This window comes from Zalophus californianus, chromosome 10, assembly GCF_009762305.2.
Source record: "Zalophus californianus isolate mZalCal1 chromosome 10, mZalCal1.pri.v2, whole genome shotgun sequence".
In the NCBI taxonomy this organism is placed as follows: domain Eukaryota; kingdom Metazoa; phylum Chordata; class Mammalia; order Carnivora; family Otariidae; genus Zalophus; species Zalophus californianus.
The window spans coordinates 54,777,284-54,796,317 of record NC_045604.1 but is presented as its reverse complement, the minus strand read 5'-3'; the positions used below and the strand labels follow the sequence as shown (position 1 = coordinate 54,796,317).

General features: G+C 39.3%; 1 protein-coding gene across 8 annotated transcripts in view; it reads left to right on the top strand.

Moving 5' to 3' along the window:
- DNM3 (dynamin 3) overlaps positions 1-19,034 on the top strand; it is a 585,110-nt gene that overhangs the window by 226,180 nt on the left and 339,896 nt on the right. The window lies entirely within an intron of this gene.

Genomic DNA, 19,034 nt, shown 5'->3' with positions numbered 1-19,034 from the left:
TGCATCAGGCTTGACATCTGCCCACTTCTCCTTCTGTGGCTTCTAAACATTATGCCTTCAACATCCTGTAAAATTCTTCAGTAAAGGCCCCAGTGGTACCAGCTCTGCTTTTCCCTTCTATTCACTGTCACCATCACATCCTAGTCACTCCCTTGAATTTGTCAGGATATTTAGAACCTCACTTACATTTTTCCTCTTCATCCTAAATTCACCTTCAACGTGGATGATTTCAGTAGAGATCCATGTAGAGATCGTGTCCAGCATCTAGTAGCTACTGTTCTTTGAGATCTTTGACTCCAGTGTCTCTCCATTCATTCCACACTGGTATGATACTGCCATGACCTCTTGTGGTCTTTATCATCATTGACAAATGTTCTACCAGGATACCCTTCAGAAATTTTTTTTCTTTAAATTTTTTATTGTTATGTTAATCACCATACATTACATCATTAGTTTTTGATGTAGTGTTCCATGATTCATTGTTTGTATATAACACCCAGTGTTCCACGCAGAACGTGCCCTCTTTAAAACCCATCACCAGGCTAACCCATCCCCCCACCTCCTCCCCTCTAGAACTCTCAGTTTGTTTTTCAGAGTCCATCGTCTCTCATGGTTCATCTCCCCCTCCGATTTCCCCCCCCTTCATTCTTCCCCTCCTGCTATAATCTTTTTTTTTCTTAACATATATTGCATTATTTGTTTCAGAGGTACAGATCTGTGATTCAACAGTCTTGCACAATTCACAGCCCTCACCGTAGCACATACCCTCCCCAATGTCTATCACCCAGCCACCCCGTCCCTCCCACCCCACCCCCACTCCAGCAACCCTCAGTTTGTTTCCTGAGGTTAAGGATTCCTCATAACAGTGAGGTCATATGATACATGTCTTTCTCTGATTGACTTATTTCACTCAGCATAACACCCTCCAGTTCCATCCACATCGTTGCAAATGGCAAGATCTCATTCCTTGTGATGGCTGCATAATATTCCATTGTATATATATACCACTTCTTCATTATTCATTCATCTGTCGATGGACATCTTGGCCCTTTCCACAGTTTGGCTATTGTGGACATCGCTGCTATAAACATCGGGGTGCACGTACCCCTTCGGATCCCTACATTTGCATCTTTGGGGTAAATACCCAGTAGTGCAATTGCTGGGTCATAGGGTAGCTCTATTTTCAACTTTTTGAGGAACCTCCATACTGTTTTCCAGAGTGGTTGCACCAGCTTGCATTCCCACCAACAGTGTAGGAGGGTTCCCCTTTCTCCACATCCTGCCAACATCTGTGGTTTCCTGACTTGTTAATTTTAGCCATTCTGACGGGTGTGAGGTGGTATCTCATTGAGGTTTTGATTTGGATTTCCCTGATGCCGGGCGATGTTGAGCACTTTTTCATGTGTCCGTTGGCCATTTGGATGTCTTCTTTGGAAAAATGTCTGTTCATGTCTTCTGCCCATTTCTTGATTGGATTATTTGTTCTTTGGGTGTTGAGTTTGATAAGTTCTTTATAGATTTTGGATACTAGCCCTTTATCTGCTATGTCATTTGCAAATATCTTCTCCCATTCTGTCGGTTGTCTTTTGGTGTTGTTGACTGTTTCCTTTGCTGTGCAAAAGCTTTTTATCTTGATGAGGTCCCAATAGTGCATTTTTGCCCTTGCTTCCCTTGCGTTTGGCGATGTTTCTAGGAAGAAGTTGCTGCGGCTGAGGTCGAAGAGGTTGCTGCCTGTGTTCTCCTTTAGGATTTTGATGGACTCCTGTCTCACATTTAGGTCTTTCAACCATTTGGAGTCTATTTTTGTGTGTGGTGTAAGGAAATGGTCCAGTTTCATTCTTCTGCATGTGGCTGTCCAATTTTCCCAGCACCATCTGTTGAAGAGACTGTCTTTTTTCCATTGGACATTCTTTCCTGCTTTGTCGAAGATTAGTTGACCGTAGAGTTGAGGGTCCATTTCTGGGCCCTCTGTTCTGTTCCATTGATCTATGTGTCTGTTTTTGTGCCAGTACCATACTGTCCTGATGATGACAGCTTTGTAATAGAGCTGGAAGTCCAGAATTGTGATGCCACCAGCTTTGCTTTTCTTTTTCAAAGTTCCTCTGGCTATTCGGGGTCTTTCCTGGTTCCATACAAATTTTAGGATTATTTGTTCCAGCTCTGTGAAAAATGTCAATGGTATTTTGATAGGGATTGCATTGAATGTGTAGATGGCTCTAGGTAGCATTAACATCTTCACAATATTTGTTCTTCCAATCCATGAGCATGGAACGTTTTTCCATTTCTTTGTGTCTTCTTCAATTTCTTTCATGAGTATTTTATAGTTTTCTGAGTACAGATCCTTTGCCTCTTTGGTTAGATTTATTCCTAGGTATCTTATGGTTTTGGGTGCAATTGTAAATGGGATTGACTCCTTAATTTCTCTCTCTTCTGTCTGGTTGTTGGTGTATAGGAATGCCACTGATTTCTGTGTATTGATTTTATATCCTGCTACTTGACTGAATTCCTGTATGAGTTCTAGCAGTTTTGGGGTGGAGTCTTTTGGGTTTTACACATAAAGTATCATATCATCTGCAAAAGTGAGAGTTTGACTTCTTCTTTGCCGATTTGGATGCCTTTGATTTCTTTTTGTTGTCTGATTGCTGTGGCTAGGACTTCTAATACTATGTTGAATAGCAGTGGTGATAGTGGACATCCCTGCCGCGTTCCTGACCTTGGGGGGAAACCTCTCAGTTTTTCCCCATTGAGAATGATATTCGCTATAGGTTTTTCATAGATGGCTTTTATGATATTGAGTATGTAACCTCTATCCCTATACTCTGAAGAGTTTTGATCAAGAAAGGATGCTGTACTTTGTCAAATGCTTTTTCTGCATCTATTGAGAGGATCATATGATTCTTGTTCTTTCTTTTGTTAATGTATTGTATCATGTTGATTGATTTGCGGATGTTGAACCAACTTTGCAGCCCAGGGATAAATCCCCCTTGGTCGTGGTGAATAATGCCTTTAATGTACTGTTGGATCCTATTGGCTAGTATTTTGGTGAGAATTTTTGCATCCATGTTCATCAAGAATATTGGTCTGTAATTCTCCTTTTTGATGGGGTCTTTGTGTGGTTCTGGGGTCAAGGTAATGGTGGCCTCATAAAACGAGTTTGGAAGTTTTCCTTCCGTTTCTAATCTTTGGAACAGTTTCAGGAGAATAGGTATTAATTCTTCTTGAAATGTTTGGTAGAATTCCCCTGGGAAGCCATCTGGCCCTGGGCTCTTGTTTGTTGGGAGATTTTTGATGACTGCTTCAATTTCCTTAGTGGTTATAGGTCTGTTCAGGTTTTCTATTTCTTCCTGGTTCAATTTTAGTAGTTGATACAGCTCTAGGAATGCATCCCTTTCTTCCAGGTTATCTAAATTGCTGGCATAGAGTTGCTCATAATATGTTCTTATAATTGTTTGTATTTCTTTGGTGTTGCTTGTGATCTCTCCTCTTTCATTCATGATTTTGTTGATTTGGGTCATTTCTCTTTTCTTTTTGATAAGTCTGGCCAGGAGTTTATCAATCTTGTTAATTCTTTCAAAGAACCAGCTCCAAGTTTCGTTGATCTGTTCTACTGTTCTTTTGGTTTCTAGTTCATTGATTTCTGCTCTGATCTTTATGATTTCTCTTCTCCTGCTGGGTTTAGGCTTTATTTGCTGTTTTTTCTCCAGCTCCTTTAGGTGTAGGGTTAGGTTCTGTATTTGAGACCTTTCTTGTTTCTTGAGAAAGGCTTGGATTGCTATATACTTTTCTCTGAGGACTGCCTTTGCTGTATCCCAAAGATTTTGAACAGTTGTGTTTTCATTTTCATTGGTTTCCATGAATTTTTTAAATTCTTCTTTAATTTCCTGGTTGACCCATTCATTGTTTAGTAGGATGCTCTTTAGCCTCCCTGTATTTGAGTTCTTTCTGACTTCCCTCTTGTGATTGAGTTCTAGTTTCAAAGCATTGTGGTGTGAAAATATGCAGGGAATAATCCCAATCTCTTGGTACTGGTTGAGACCTGATTTGTGACCTAGGATGTGATCTATTCTAGAGAATGTTCCATGGGCACTAGAGAAGAATGTCTATTCTGTTGCTTTGGGATGGAATGTTCTGAATATGTCTGTGAAGTCCATTTGGTCCAGTGTGTCCTTTAAAGTCTTTATTTCCTTGTTGATCTTTTGCTTTGATGATCTGTCCATTTCAGTGAGGGGGATGTTAAAGTTCCCCACTATTATTGTATTGTTGTCAATGTGTTTCTTTGATTTTGTTATTAATTTCCTTATAAAATTGGCTGCTCCCATGTTAGGGGCATAGATATTTACAATTGTTAGATCTTCTTGTTGGATAGACCCTTTAAGTAGGATATAGTGTCCTTCTTCATCTCTTATTACAGTCTTTGTTTTAAAATCTAATTTGTCTGATATAAGGATTGCCACCCCAGCTTTCTTTTGGTGTCCATTAGCATGGTAAATGGTTTTCCACCTCCTCACTTTCAATGTGGGGGTGTCTTTGGGTCTAAAATGAGTCTCTTGCAGACAGCATATTGATGGGTCTTGTTTTTTAATCCAATCTGATAGCCTCTGTCTTTTGATTGGGGCATTGAGCCCATTTACATTCAGGGTAACTATTGAAAGGTATGAATTTAGTGCCATTGTATTGCTTGTAAGGTGACTGTGACTGTATATTGTCTGTGTTCCTTTCTGAACTATGCTGCTTTTAGGCTCTCTCTTTGCTTAGAGGACCCCTTTTAATATTTCTTGTAGGGCTGGTTTTGTGTTTGTAAATTCCTTTAGTTTTTGTTTGTCCTGGAAGCCTTTTATCGCTCCTTCTATTTTCAATGACAGCCTAGCTGGATATAGTATTCTTGGCTGCATATTTTTCTCGTTTAGTGCTCTGAAGATATCATGCCAGTCCTTTCTGGCCTGCCAGGTCTCTGTGGATAGGTCTGTTGCCAATCTAATGTTTCTACCATTATAGGTTACACATCTCTTCTCCTGAGGTGCTTTCAGGATTTTCTCTTTGTCTCTGAGACTCCTAAGCTTTACTATTAGATGTCGAGGTGTTGACCTATTTTTATTGATTTTGAGAGGTGTTCTCTGTTCCTCCTGGATTTTGATGCCTGTTTCCTTCCCCACATTAGGGAAGTTCTCTGCTATAATTTGCTCCAATATACCTTCTGCCCCTCTCTCTCTTTCTTCTTCTTCTGGGATCCCAATTATTCTAATGTTGTTTCGTCTTATCATATCGCTTATCTCTCGAATTCTGCCCTCGCGATCCAGTACTTGTTTATCTCTCTTTTTCTTACTTCTTTATTTTCCATCATTTGGTCTTCTATATCGCTGATTCTCTCTTCTGCCTCATTTATCCTAGCGGTTAGTGCCCCAATTTTTGATTGCACCTCATTAATAGACTTTTTGATTTCAACTTGGTTAGATTTAATTCTTTTATTTCTCCAGAAAGGTTTTCTCTAATAACTTCCATGCTTTTTTGAAGCCCAGCTAGTATCTTTAAAATCATCATTCTGAACTCTAGGTCCGACATCATACTAATGTCCGTATTGAGTAGGTCCCTGGCAGACGGTACTACCTCTTGTTCTTTTCGTTGAGGTGATTTTTTCCATCTTGTCATTTTGTCCAGAGGAGAATAGATGAATGAGAGAACAAAATGCTAACAGGGTAACAACGTCCCCAGAAAATATACTCTAAACAAATCAGAAAAGACCTGAAACCAGGGGAAAAGAAAGCGAAAGAAAGAAAAAAGAGAAAAAAAGAAAAAGAAAAACTATAGATAAAAACAAACAAAAACAGAACAAAACAAAAAAAAACAGAATATGATCAAATATGATCAGGCTGGTGCATAGATCAGTGCCACACAGTAGATTTTGGGTGCATTTTGGTCTGTTAGAAGAAAGTGCCTCCCAAAATTTTTAAGAAAGAAAGACTTATATATGTACAAAATAAGGGTTGATACGATGAAGGGATGGAATATGACTGGAAAGATGAAAATTATAAAAAATTTTATAAAAGGAATTGATTAGATAAGTTGTTTGAAAAAAGAAAGAAGAGGATTTAAAAAAAAAAAAGAAAGAAAAAAGGGGGAGAGAATGCGATCAGGCAGGAGAGTAGAACAAAGCCATACACTAGAGATTTAGGGTATATTTTGATCTATTAGAAGGAACTGTATCTCAAAATTTTAAAGAGAGAACAACTTAAATATATATGCCAAAAATAAGGGTAACTACTATGAAGGGATAGAGTATGACTCTAAAAATGAAAAATAAAAATTTTTTTTAAAAAAGGGATTGGTAAGATATTAGCTGGGAAGGGGAAAAAGAAAAATTCAAAAAAAAATAAAGAGAGTTAAAGAAATTAAGTTTGAAAGACTAGTGAATCATGGTAAAAAAGCCATGAATTCTATGTGCAGTATTCCCCTAGCGCTGGAGTTCTTCCGTTCTCATTGATTGGTAAACTGTGTCTTGGCTGGCTGTTCTTGCTGATCTTCTGGGGGAGGGGCCTGTTGCCATGGTTCCCAGATGTCTTTGCTGGAGGCGGAATTGCCCTGCCCTTGTCCCTGCGAGCTAAGTAATCTGCTCGGGTTTGCTCTCTGAATCTTTTGTTCCCTGCAAACTTTCCGTACAGCTTTGGAGGATGAGAGTGAAAATGGCGGCCTCCCAATCTCTGCCCCAGAGGAGCCGAGACCTCGGGGCCCCGCTTCTCAGTGTGCTCCCAGAGAAAAGCAGTCAATCACTCTCGTCTCCCTGGACTCCAGCCACACTGTGCCCACCCGGCCTGTGACCGAGCGTTTCTGTCTCTGGCACCTGACCCCGTGTGGAGTCTCCAAACCCAGCAGATCCCTGCGGTGCGCTCCCGCGCTGCTCCTCTCAGGGGAGGAAGGGGAGTCTCCCCGGATCTGCCTCTTGTTGGGTCCCTGCTGGAGGAGCAGTGGCCCGACTGGGCCGTGGATCACAGTTTATGGCCACCCTGAGCTGAGAGCTCGCGCCTCGGCTCCGTCTCTGCAGCCGGCTTCCCTGCTCTGATACCTGGGAGCTCTGCCGCAGTCAGGCACCCCTGGTCTTTCTGTGACCCCGAGGGTCCTGAGACTACACTGTCCCAGCAAGGGTTCCACCCCCAGCTTAGCCACTGGAGCGACGTCCCTCAGCAGAGCCGACTTCTAAAAGTTCCAATTTGTGCTCTGGGGCTCTATCACTTGCCAGAAGCGGCGGACGGAGGCCCCCACCATCTATCCTCCTGAATATTGCCTCGGATTCACTTCTCCTCACGTCCTACCTTCCAGAAAGCGGTCGCTTTTCTGTTCAGAGAGTTGTTGCTATTCTTTTCTTTGATCTCCTGTTGAGTTCGTAGGTTTTCAGAATGGTTTGATCCCTATTCAGCTGAATTCCTGAGACCAGATGAAATCCAGTTCTCCTACTCCTCCACCATCTTGCTCCGCCCCCCTTCAGAAATTGAAACTATATATCTAAGTTTTTCAGAATGCTGATCACCCCTGTAACTTCTTTAGGTTTTAAATTAGAAAATCAGGAGAAAAGCTTAGAGGAGGATTGAAATTTAGTATCCAGTTTGCTGCTGATAAATTTAGATTGGAAAGTGTGTCAGGGACTTGCTGCTCAAGTGGGAGCCTCCTGTTACTTCCCCTTCCAACAGTAAACCTTAAAGCCAACAGTGGTGGAGAGAGTTAGATGTGCACCCATAAGAAATACAGAGTATTTTGCCTTACATCAGCGGGAATGTAAACCAGTAAAAGAGAGCCACATGTGAGCAGTAACTTAATGTGCCCACCCTACCCAACAAAGAGCTCAGTTCTGATGCATGTCAGGTTCTCACCATGTTACTAGTCAACATGTCTTCCCCCCCCCCCCGCCCTTTTTTCTGTGAGCTGGAGAAAAGAATATAAGTTTCTTCCATAGGACTTCCCCAAGAGGGCAGAAGTGTTGATGAGAGTTCCTACTTTATCAGTGAGGTGTGAAGGGTGCTGTGGAGGAGAAAGTGAGGGAAGTTCCTTACCTATGCTTAATATTCTGTCACAAGCTCTTACCCTTCCAGTTCTCTCTCTTTTGCTCTCCCTATAACTACTCTCTGCTTAACAATTTCATTCTTATTTTAAGTAATGATTTCACAGAGAAAATAGGGGCCATAAATGAGAACAATAATTTTCCAATCTTACTGATATCCCCAACCCTGCTCCTCCTTCCCTCTGTCCCTGTTGAGGTGGTTTCCCTGACTGGGGCTGGGCTCCTATATGTACTCTTACCGTCTTAAGGAACTTATTCTTTAGATTCTTCTATTTTTAAATTGTCACTTTGTCCATCACATTAAAAAAAAAATCTCTCCTAACTTAAAAGCAGTAGCAACAATAACAAAAACCTATCTACTACCTTATTCTTCTCCTTTTCTTCATGTGAAACCTTTTTGGGAGAAAAGTAGTTTACACTTGCTGTCTTTATTTTCTTATCTCCAGTTAACTCGTAACTCTCTGAAATGTGGCTTCCATGCCACTACTCTATTGAGTAATTATGGTACAGGTCGACCAGAGACCTGATTGCCCAATGTAATGCGTACTCATTCCTGATGCTGTAGACCACTTTCTTTTTGAAGCTGACACCCCCTCTCATGGCTTCTCTTCCATCTTTCTCATGATCCCTCCTCCGTCTCCTTTAAGAGTTTATCTACCTTTCCTGCCTCTGAACACCAGAGTCGCACAGAGCTTGCTCCTGGTTTCTTCTCTTCCTTATTGTCCTTTCTCCCTGCCAGATCATATTTGCCATAGCTGAGCTACAGCTTAAAAGGTTGTTGGTTCCCAAATCCATAGCTCCAGCTCAAGCCTCTTTACTAAAATGGTCTACTCCACAGTCTACTGCCATTACTCTCTCCTAACTTATGGCCCTGAACAGTTTTTTTGTTTTTGTTTTTTAACTAAACTACTCCAGCGGCCTCCTAACTGATCTTTCTACCTCCAGTCTAGCCACCATCAAATTCATCCTCCCCACGGCTGTCAAAGTGGCCCTTCTAAAATATGGACATGTATTTTGCCTGTTCCCTCAAAATTGTGCAGTGGCTTCTCGTATCTTGAGAATAAGGTACAAATCATTTACAGTTGCTTTTAGTTTCAGATGTGATCCCTGAATATACTTCTTTAGCTCCATCTATTGTCACTTTGTGCTTTTTTCAGCCATTCCAAGTGATTTGCGCCATCCTCGTGGAATTTTCATGCCTTTACCATTCACACACGTGATTCTCTTTGTTTCGAATGTCTCCTTCTCCTCTGGTCTTCACCTGCCCTTTCATTTTTTATGATCCAGCTCAATCATCATCATTTACCTAAGAAATCTTCCTAGAGGGCCTCTGTGAGTCCTCTCCTAATCTCTCTCCTTACTCCCTTTTCAGTGCTTTAGTTGGCACCCTGTGTTTACTTCTATCACAGCATTTATGGTCCTACATTGTGGTTTGTTTGTAATTTATTTATTTAGCTGGATGTCTCCTCTTGTTGATTGTAAGCTCCTTTAAAAAAAAAAAGCTGTGTCTTTTATCTTTTTATTCTTGGCATCTAATGTAATGACTAACCCTACAGCAGAGGCATTCTATAAATACTTTTTAACAATTTAGATATTCTAAAGTTACCCTGATGCTAAAGAAATCTGTACTTGGTTTTAAAAGAATATTTTGGTCATTCCTTTTAAAATAATAAAATTTGATCAGGTTTTCTTTAATTTTCCTTATTTCTCATTTTGTTCTTGACTTTTGCCCTCATTATGTCTACCTCCAAGTTCTTTTACTTTAAAACTGGTCTAATTAAAATCTTTTGCAAAGCAAAATAATCTTAATTAAAGTTGATTATACCAGGACTTTATTACTTGACCCCTTTTGCACATGAGCCATAGATAACGTGATTATGTAATTTATCATCCAAAATAGGACTCTTTTGAGATTGAAAGTGGGAGCTATTCATAAATTCACGGGAATAGTAGAAGGAAAGTGAGACTGCCCCAGGCAATCTGAAGGGCATAGTTACCCTAGCTGTATTGTGAATATATATATACATATGCACGTATATTCTTAAAACAGTATTTTCATTTACAATATTTCTCATGTTGAGTGTCTTATGTGTAAAATATTTAATTTTTTCCCCTTAAGCCACATAAATAAACCTCAGTGAAAAACATGGGATTTATGTTTGTTCAAGTAACAAAACACAAAGCTAGACTTCTAAGCTGGGGAAATGCAATCTTCTCGGATATTTTCTCACTGTTGTGTCTGGGGCACTGGGGGACAAGACAAGAACATTAGAGCTTTATGAGCTGTTTGGCTTCACTCCAGGGAAATGTCAATTTCAGAATTTTTGTGATGGGCATCGGCTCTCAGCTGCTTTTCTTTACCCCCAGTTCTCCAGTGTACCGTTGCAGGGTCCTGAGGTTCTTTCAGGAAGCACTGAGAGGAACATCTTGTTTTTTAAACCACAGTTTAGCAACTGTGCCATTTATTGGCCTCTTGGGAAACCACATTCTTGGATTGCCATCATACCAATTAATTGATTTTTTTTTTTTTACCCTGCTCAGAAAAAGGAAAAAAAAAAGCTTTGCAAGGAAATAGAAAAGATTCCTTAGTTGGCTGTTAGAAATACAAGGAAAATTTTTCATTAAAAAGTGCTGTTAGAAGAAATGCTGAATTCTGTGGCATGTTAAGTGAATAAATATCTTGCTCTGAGTACACATACTATTCAAGTGACTCTAAAGTCCTTAGCTTGGCTTTTAAGGTCCTACATGATTTTATTCCTTCTCATCTCTAGGCTCTTCCCACTTTCCCCTTGGTCCATTCCAGCGACACTGGTCTCCTTGTTTCTTCAACAGGTCAAGGAGAGAAGATGGCAGGGCCTTTGTCCTTCTCATTCTCAATGTTGGAAATGCCCTGCCTCAAGGTATTTGTGTGGATCACATCCTTGCTTCTTTTCAAGTCTTTCCTCAAATGCCACCTAATCAGAGTCTTTCTATGACTTTTCTGTCTACAGTTATACATGCCTCCTTTCAAACACACATACACACACACATACACATACACACACACACATCACTCTTCATCTACTTACCAAACTTTGTCTTTCTTTGTGGCACATATGACCACATGAATTAAACTATGTATGTCTTTTGTTTTTCTTATTGGACAATAAAGGGACTTGGAGAATATAAGCTCCACGGGAGTAAGGACTTGATTTGTTCAACACTGTATTCACAACCCTAAAACAGCCAGATTTTCAATGGTAATTATTGTATGAGTACTTGAAAGGATAAATGAATCATGTCTCATTGATGTGGCAGGTGATGATCAGTTTGACTGAAGTAGCCACTTGATTACCTTCCATGAAAGTCTGTAGGAGAATAGCTGCAAAGCATCCTGCTCAAGTAGGGCTTTCATTTAGGTCTGGATAGATCTGCTGTGGTTTCTACTCTATACAAAAAGACTCACATTTCCCCTCCTCTAACAGCTAGCTGTCCAGTCTAACAAACTGTGCTGTGTTTTGCATATAGATGCCTTACATAACTCAGGTTTCAAATCAGGCTGATTATTAAAGTTTGAACCTTTCATCGGGCATTATAGGGAATTCAGGTCTGGGACTTGGCTTTTAAGGGATAGGAATTTCACCTTTTTGTTACTGTTACTTGTTTTTAACCCTGACCCCCACTTTTTTTATTGAGCTATAATTTATATATAACATATTAGTTCCAGATGTATCACATAATGATTCAATATTTGCATATACTGTGAAATGATCACCACAACGGGCCTAGTTAGCATCCATCACCACACACAGTTACAAGAATGTTTTCTTGTGATGAGAACTTTAAAGATCAACTCTCAGCAACTTTCAAATATATAGTACAGTATTATTAACTATGGTCACCATGCTGTACATAGGTTACGCCCCCAGGACTTATTTTATAACTCTTTGAGTTTGTACCTTTTGACGCCTTTCACCCATCTCACCAAGGTGCAACCACCAATCTGTTCTCAGTGTCTGAGCTCCCTTGTTGTTACTGCTTCTTAGTTTCCAGAAGATTCTTTTAAGTGTGATTATGCAGATTTGTCTTTCTCTGCCTGACGTTTCTCACTTAGCCTCTGCCCTCGAGGTCCATCCATATTGTCACCAATGATGGAATTTCCTTCTTTTTAATGGCTGAATAATATTCCAGAATTTTCACCTTTTCATCTCATAATTCACTAAAGAATTTACAGTCTTTATAATTAATTCTTAATTTGTAATTTGCGCCAGCCTCCACTTTTCCCTTTACATTCTGTTTTGATTTTTCTTTTTAAACTGCTCATTAATATGTCTACCAGAGATAAGCTTGGAAAGAAAGGAAATGAAAATCTGATTATTATCTTCAGGTGTTGTTTTGAGACAGTGTCAACCCTACCGCTGACCTCCTATTTGGGTGGGCTCTGAATTACTTAGTGAGGCTGTCTCTTCTGACTACCTTTCAGCTTTATTTCACCCAAGGTTGGAATTTTATTTTTATTCCTTAACATTTGCCAGCTGACACTAGAGTTCCCATTTCTCTGCTTAGAAGAAATGTTATGGTGAGAACCTACCAACATACCATACATGTTCTTCCATCATATACTCTACCATTTGTAGAACATATTCAGGGTGTAGAGATTTGGGATTTGCCTGCTTGGAGAAGGAGGGCTAACATATTCTCTCTCCCTGACCACTTACCCAAGGCTGCCTCAATGGCCCTGGCTCCCTTCCCCTTCTACCATCTTCAGTTAGGTCTTCTGAGACTTCCCATACCACTCCTAAAATACAGAACACTCAATAAAAAATTTTCCCATTTACCCTTGTGCAATTTCTTGACCTTTTTATATTAGAATTGTTTCTCATCTTTGATCACCTTTGTAAATGTGAATATTGTTTTTCCCTTTTTTCATAATAAATGTGATTATTTCATAATAATAAATAAATATTTTCTCATTTCCTGAATGAATCCAGCGTTATGCTGTACATAAATAAAGGATTACTAGGATTTGTGGGCAGGTTTTAATTCACAGAAATGGAATAAAATTATTGTATGCTTTAATGAGCAGTAAAATCATTATTCCTCCTCAGTTTGTAATGAGTGGCCAACATTGGGAAGTTTATGGCTTTTGGATCAAAGCAGAGCCCATACCTTTAGGTTAGCCAAACCAATCAACTCAAGTCATGTGCATAAAAAAATTTTGTTCTGGTCTCCGGTTTATTTTCTCGATTTATGTTTGGTATGGAACTATGAACAGATGGTACCTAATAACCTGAGTCTTTGCTTAAGGCAGTGAACTAGTTACTCTTGAAGGTGTGGAAATCTTGCCTCATCTTGTGTTTGTTCCAAGAGAAACCTAATAGCATGGCTCTCATGATCTGATTAATCAATAGTTAGTAACTTTTATAAGTGTATAATTTTTGTTTTATTGGCTAGAAAAGGCCATTCAAGTGTTATTTTTTCCCCCTAGCGAAAAATGTGGTCCATGCTTAAAAGTAAATTTTTATATTGAGGTGCCACCAAAATATTAAAATATTGGCTTTTATTAAAACATTTTTTGTATTAAAAAATATCTGATACTACTTTCGCTCAGACCATAATTAAAAGTTTTTCTTGGAATTATATATTTAAGTTTTTGCTTCTTAACATCATATATATTGCATTCTTTCTACATTGAATATTCCTTATTACTTAAGCGTATTTAGTGTAATTTTAACAATAAGCTCTTTAGAAGTAATTTGTCATTTGGTCGATGCCCAGCTCTGTCTGGAAGCTTCACTGTCATGATTTCAGCATCAAATCTTCTGAGGCCTTCTCAGAGCAGGTTTGGCCATTTATTTTTTTGCATTTTCCCTTGATTTTTATAAAATATTTCTCTCTGGTATGACAATTTATCCGTATAGTCAACCTGCCACTCAAGACTGTTTTTTTTTTTTTAAGATTTTATTTATTTATTTGACAGAGAGAGAGAACAAGAGAGTCTGCTTCTCCCTCTCCCTCTGCCTGCCCCTGGCTCTCTTATGGTTTGTTTCCCTGGCAGGCAGAGGGAGAGGGAGAAGCAGACTGTCTGGTGAGCAGGGAGCCCGACACAGGGCTGGATCCCAGGTCCCTGGGATCATGACCTGAGCCCAAGGCAGCCACTTTAACTGACTGAGCCACCCAGGTGCCCCACAAGACTGGTTTTTAATATCAGGTAGTTTGACAAAAACTGAGCATCAAGCTGGCTTATGGCAGTTGCCCAGTGAATCTTTGTTAAATGAATGATGGTCGTGAAATGAATTTGGGAATATAAAATTAATATAACCAATAGCAAAATCTTAATTCCTTGATTCTATATAAATAAATTTCTAGAATATTTAAATAGTTAATAGGGGAATAAATGTCTAACGATGGTGTCTTCTAGATCAATATTATTTTGGCATACATGATTACAATTTTGATGATTTTGACAAAGTAAATATATTCTTAACAACTGCAGCCTTTCAATTTGGTATTCAGAGCAAAAGAGATTGGAAATTATAATGGTTAAAAATAGTTGAGGAGACTGATTGTGCCTTAAAAAAGAGACAAGGAAGAGAGGCAAGGAATTGAACTGAGCATTCAGAGTCAAGTATTTTTTTTCTTTTTAAAGATTTTATTTATTTATTTGACAGAGAGAGGCACAGCGAGAGAGGGAACACAAGCAGGGGGAGTGGCAGAGGGAGAAGCAGGCTTCCCATGGAGCAGGGAGCCCAATGCAGGGCTCGATCCCAGGACCCCAGGATCATGACCTGAGCCAAAGGCAGACACCTAACGACTGAGCCACCCAGGTGCCCAGAGTCAAGTATTTTTTAAAACAAAGAAAAGGGTTATGCAAACTGAGCAGGAACTCCCATTGAATGAGCTAAGGAAATGAGTGACAAGAAGCCTGATCAAAATAATTCAGAATGTGAGTGGGATGTTTGCCTTCTTCTTATATATATTGTGAGAAGAATTGGGACTGGAGTGTTGCATTTGAGAGCCAGCAATTCAAGCCAACATTTTGGTTCTAAACACTTCTATAGTTTTTCCAGACCAACCAGCTAGATAGAAGCCATACCAGCTGCATTACTGCCTTTCAGCAATGCCTAGGCCCTGAACTTCTCAGTGTCCCCTTCAGTATTTCTCTTCGTTTGCTTCCATGGGGGGGCCTCTTCCAGCGTCTTCTCTTTCCCTTTTGTTCCACTTAGAATTTAGACTCATTTACTTTCCAGTTGTCTCAATTATAGGTACAAAGTTATAGCTCTGGTGGGCTCCTTTCCTGGTGAAATTAAGCCCATGGATAGTAAGCTTGGAAAGGTTAGGAGACACACACACACACACACACACACACGCACGCACGCACGCACGCACACAAGATCAATCCTCCTGTCAAGGCCAGGAGATGGGAGGGTTCTTGGGTGATTCTACTTCTTGGGATATTCTTGCCATTTCGGCCTTTCTCTGACTTCATGATGGCTGCGTACTAGCCTGGGGTCCTTCAATTATCAAATACTTTTTTTCTGAATAAATATTTATAGTGCCACTATTTGGTGTTTTAAAAATAACCTTCTGCTATCATCCATTTTCTAAATGCTGTTGAAGGCATGCCTGTCCTCCTCAGTAGACCACTATTGCTGTGTAGCCACTTTTCTACAGGAGTACGATTCTATATTTGTGTGGCTATTGTCAAAAAGCAAGGGTGCATTGTTAGCTTGGGATGCCCTGAGCACAGAGGAGAGACAGCAGTTACTCTGGTGGCCTAGGGCAGGCTAGTGGTTACGGTCAGATATACCACCCAGGTTTGCACTAGTCAGGAAGAACAACTGGTATTGATTGAGTATCTCTTCTACATTTAAAACTTTTTACAGGCCTCACAAAAAATAACTTACAATACTCTCAGAGTATAAAAGGGCTTCTGGGATGATAGAACTTTTCTTGGAGAATGCTTCCAAAACTTGAAGTGGAAGTTCCATTTGTATCCTGCAGTTATTCATGAAATAAGCTCCCAAATGAGCATACATCTCAGGATTCAGCTTGGGGTCTCAGTAACAGGGTAATGGTTTGGTGATCTCATGAATAGACACTGGGCTGTGATTTTTGAGGTAACCAAGGCAGCCAGGTTTCTATGCTTTTATTATGATGTTATACAAGTACTCTATGGTCACTGTAGAAAAATTTGGAGAATATAGGGATGTATATAGAAAAAAAAGCAAATTATGCATAATCCCATCATTCAAAGAAGTTATGCCTATTAACATTTTGTAGTATTTGTGTAGATCTTTTTCTGTGTACAGACAGTAGATTTGCAGCTTCAGGAGGTTTAATATTTATTTGTGATTTGTGACTATGATGGTTCCATGAAGAATTGCAGTTTATTGTCTAGCTAAGACACTGTGTGCATCATGTATACTATAAAGTTGGTGTGTACAGTGACCTTGTTTGACCATGGAGCAGCCATGGCTCAGGGAGGCCTAGTTCTAGTTGCTTAAAGTTAGGAGAATATTAGGTGCTACAATATTACTCAAGAATTTTAAGATTTGTTAGGTCTCGGGCTGTGTCCTTGAAGGATATCAAGGGTATATGGTGGCCTGTGACTATGTGTATGTATGTGTATGCTTGTGTGTAATCACATTATATAATTAGTAGCCTGATTTTCTTCACTTAGTGTCATATTATAAACACTTTGCCATGTTATTAGATAATATTTAGGAATTGGATAGGATAAAAAATTAGGTATTGAATATTATTTGGAGTGGCCAATTATATCCCATAAGTGGGTCTACCTTATTTAATATTATTAGAGTTAGAGACTTAAGTGGTTTAAAGAGTTTTGTTTATTCGTCTTATTATTGCTATTCCAAGTAATGCTGTGATGAATGTCCTTATTATTTTATCTCAGAATCCTGTGAAATAATTAGGTCAACAGGTATATAAATGGATGGCTTTGAGATTTTTTGATACATATTGCCAAGTTGCTTTCCAGAAAGATTATTCTCATTGTCACTACTTTAGCAAGTTTAAACTGTGCTAGTTTTGGTATACCTGCATCTGTATTAAGGATTATAAAAATAATTAAAGCAATTTGACAACATGATAGTTATTATCTTTCTTTGCATTACTTGGATCATTTGTGCAGTTTAATATTTTTCTTCTGCTTATTGATCATTAAATTTCTTTTTTAATAAAATCATATTCTTTGCCTGTTTTTTTAATTAACATATAATGTATTATTTGTTTCAGGGGTACAGGTCTGTGATTCATCAGTCTTACACAATACACAGCACTCCCCACAACACATACCATCCCCAATGTCCATCACCCAGCCACCCCATCCCTCCCGCCACCCTCCACTCCAGCAACCCTCAGTTTGTTTACTGAGATTAAGAATCTCTTATGTTAAAAAAAAAAAAAAAGAATCTCTTATGTTTTATCTCCCTCTTTGGTTTTGTTTTGTTTCATTTTTTTCCTCTCTTCCCCTATGATCCTCTGCCTTGTTTCTGAAATTTCACATATCAGTGAGATCATATGATAATTGTCTTTCTCTGACTTATTTCGCTTAGCATAATGCCCTCTAGTTCCATCCACGTCATTGCAAATGGCAAGATTTCATTTTCTGATGGCTGCCTAATATTCCATTGTGTATTGCTACCTTGTCTTCTTTATCCATTCATCTGTTGCTGAACATCTAGGCTCTTTTTAAAAAATTTTTTATTGTTATGTTAATCACCATACATCACATCATTAGTTTTTGATGTAGCGTTCCATGATTCATTGTTAACATCTAGGCTCTTTCCATAGTTTGGCTATTGTGGACATTGCTGCTATAAACATTGGGGTGCACATGCCCCTTCGGATCACTACATTTGTATCTTTGGGGTAAATACCCAGTAGTGCAGTTGCTGGGTCATAGGGTAGCTCTATTTTCAACTTTTTGAGGAACCTCCATACTGTTTTCCAGAGTGGTTGCACCAGCTTGCATTCCCACCAACAGTGTAGGAGGGTTCCCCTTTCTCCGCATCCCGCCAACATCGGTCGTTTCCTGACTTGTTAATTTTAGACATTCTGACTGGTGTGAGGTGGTATCTCATTGTGGTTTTGATTTGTATTTCCCTGATGCCGAGTGATGTTGAGCCCTTTTTCCTGTGTCTGTTGGTCATTTGGATGTCTTCTTTGCAGAAATGTCTGTTCATGTCTTCTGCCCATTTCTTGATTGGATTATTTGTTCCTTGGGTGTTGAGTTTGATAAGTTCTTTATAGATTTTCAATACAAGCCCTTTATCTGATATGTCATTTGCAAATATCTTCTCTCATTCTGTGGATTGCCTCTTAGTTTTGTTGACTGTTTCCTTTGCTGTGCAAAAGCTATTTATCTTTATGACGTCCCAATAGTTCATTTTTGCCCTTGTTTACCTTGCCTGTTTTTATATTAGTATTATTTTTATTAATTTGCAAGTGCTTTTTTTTTTTTTTTGCAAGTGCTTTAAATAAGAATTGGAATTAACCTTTGGCCTGTCCTAAGCCATGAATTTGCACCCTTCTCTCCATTCTATTCCTGCCATCCCAGGCCAACTCACCATCATTTCCCATCTGAATTGCTTCAGGAGCCAAAATTCATAGCAGGTCTGCAAGGATCCCCCTGATATGATCCCTGTTTATCTTTCTAGCTTCGCCATCGGATCATCTTCCTCACTCTCTGCTCTGATCTTCCTTTATTTCTTTTACCATTCATTGTCCCTGTCCTGCATTGCCTTCACACACATTCTTATGCTTGGAGAGCTTCATTTTCCCCACCACTGTTCCTACACAACTTTACCTGACGAAGTCCTTCTAGGACAGGCCTCCTTAAACATCCTCATAACATCCCATTCTTCTTCCTTACATTGAAAACAACTATGATTAATTCATTCCCTTTTGTAAATTAAATTTTTGACAATTACCTGCATAATTTAGATGGGATGAATGATTGAAATGAGTTATTTGTGTACACACA